Below are 2,838 nucleotides of genomic sequence, written 5' to 3'. Positions count from 1 at the left end.
CTGGATGAATAGATTGATGACAAAATGTATGTGTGATGTGTGTATAGTCTTCAAAAAGTTCATTAAAATGCATATTATAAAAAAAAACTAGACATGGCTTTTTACATTTTTTTTCCTCCAAAATAAACCCTTACTTTAATTCCATTTTTTCTCTTGTAAATGTGCTGATGAAAGTATAGATTCACACATATATTGGGTTGTTGGAAAACTTGTGAAGCATTTTGCATAGAAAAACATTAAAAAATACATGATGACTTTTCCAACAACCCAATAAATACTCACCTCCTTTTCAGAGCTGTGGTAGTCATTAGTACCCTCCACCAAATATTTTCAGTTCTCCTCTAAGGCACATGGATTCCATCTTCTAGCTTTCCTCTAATTATGTGTGACTGTGAGACTGGATTTGGACCATGAAATGTGAATAGTGAATTCTGAGGAAATTTCAGGAGCCAGTTATTGATTTGCAGCAGGATTTTCATCTCTGTCCTATTGATCAGTAATGTCTCAGATGGAAGTTCTCCAACACTGGGAGCCCAGAGGACGGACTACATGGAGCAGAAAATCAGCCGACTAGACATAAACATTTAGAGTAAGCAAACTAGAAAGAAAACAAACAAACAAACAAAAAACACCTTTGCTTTTTAAAGAATTATTTCATTTAACTTTATTTATTCATTTTATTTTGACAGAGTGAGAGAGAAAGAGGGAAAGTGAGAAAGCAAGTCCCAAGTCTGGGACTCAAACCATGGTCAGCCATGTGGGACTCTAGCGCCCTTAACCACCATGCCGCCTGCCGACCCCATCTTTGCTTTTTTAAATGCTGAGATTTAGGGAATTAGTGATTACCGCAACACCATGTGGTCTATCCTAATACATGCAGGAGTGTATCATTTTCCTCTCATCCAGCCTCTGCCCATTTTTCTCTGAGACTAAGAAGGAATAGGAGACAGATATAAAAGTTAGAAACAGAGTCCATATGGACCCAGTAGGAACTGGTCAGATAGGGGAGAGGAGAAAAATGTGTTATCAGGGAGGACTGTCAGTGTTCAAGCCACCCTGCATCCTTCTGGATCCTTTCAGTTATTTCTGTCTTCAATTTTTTTGCACAACACTCAATAAAAGCTATGTACTCCTGACTTGAGTGTTGCGCTAGTTTTTAAAAACAAGGCTGAATCATATAGCATTTGTCCTGGGGTTGGGGGAGGGGGCACAATGGGATGGGGTGATGATTGTAAACAAATGGTTACAAGGGAGGTACAATTGGAGAAGCAAGCACGCAGTGCCATGGAGACAATCAGAGAGGAGTGGCCCTTCTGCCTCAAATGGCTAGGGAGGCTTTCCAAAAAGGAGGGGCACTCTGGGCTTTGGAGATCAGTAGACACTGGCAGGTGAACACTGTGTAAACCATTAGCACATGCAGTGCCTACTCCCACCTCTGCCTCCTTGTGATGGGGCTTCCTCATCCTGCAGAGCAGCCTGTGGCCCCTGGAGGTCATTTGTGGGCAGCTCTTGGCACTGTGCTGGGCTGTCTGTCAGCAAGAACTTCACAGGTAGAGTTGTTTTCAAGCTGGGGAACTAACAGTTTGTTCCCAAGACAAGTTACATTGATCAAATCAAATGGAGACAATTCTAACCCAACGCCCACTGAGGTGTTGATTGGCTGGGCCTCAGCTTCCAGAGCTTTCAGAAGGCCTAAACACCAAGGAGCCTGAAAGAACAATGTTGACGATCACAAACATGTGCTGGATTCCAAGATGCCATGTGAGCTGTTAAGCAGAATTCCCCAGAACCCTGACACTCAAGTTGCTATATGGAATTGAATGCTGTAAAAAATAAGTGTATAGATAAATGGGAGAGAGAGAGAGGTAAGTGCTAGATTAGACACAGATGGATGATAGATGATTGATAGATTAGATAAATATAAAGAGATAAATAAAATACAGATAGATGTAGGTAATGATGGTAGTAATGAAGATAGCTAGATAGAAAAGTATACTAGATTAGATATAGATAGATGATTGATAGATAAATTAGATACAGATGATAGGTGATTGACATGCAGATTAGAGAGATGACAGATGAGCTGTAGATAGGTAGTAGGTAATGATAATGAGTACAAGATAGATAATTAGATGACAAATAAGCAGGTAGATAGATCGTCAAATTGGGTGTACATAGTCAAGATCTCTGAGATCTCCCTGAATGACCCAGTTTCTATAATGAAAGTCTCGGCACAAACTACCATCACTTTATTTTTCTGTTTGTTTCATTGTCAGGTCTTATGGAGGTATAAAAATGAAGTCTTATTTAGTCTGTCATATAATAACTGCTTTTGGGGGTCAACCTTGTGGCCTGGTGTTAAGGGAGCTGGATTTTACATGGCCAACCATGCGGTTCACTTCCTAGCCCTAACAGCTTGAAAAACCCTTACACTGGGCATGTAAGTGTGTGCTCCAAATCCCAACGAGGTAATGAGATGGAGAAATGGAAGAGAAGGGATTGCAGCCAGACCGTGAACCATTGTGGGGTCCTTTCTTCCCCTCTTTCTTCCTGTCTCTCTGGCGAGCACACATACCCTCTGACAATGAATAATAATAACAGCTTTGGGGGTAGCCCCGTAGTTAAGTGCTACATATAGGGAGTCAGATCCCACACAACTGACCATGGTTCAAATCTTGGCCCTGGCAGCTTGGTGAAACATTACAGGCACATGTACATGTATGCCCTAAATCCTAAGAGGATAGTCATGGTGTGACCATGCCCCACCGGGGTAGGGGCTTTCTCTCTCTCTCTCTCTCTCTCTCTGGCAAGTGCACAGGCCTGGCAAAAAAAAAAAAA

Source organism: Tupaia chinensis, unplaced genomic scaffold (assembly GCF_000334495.1).
Source record: "Tupaia chinensis unplaced genomic scaffold, TupChi_1.0 Scaffold000597_1, whole genome shotgun sequence".
In the NCBI taxonomy this organism is placed as follows: domain Eukaryota; kingdom Metazoa; phylum Chordata; class Mammalia; order Scandentia; family Tupaiidae; genus Tupaia; species Tupaia belangeri.
Note: the sequence above shows the minus strand (reverse complement) of the source record.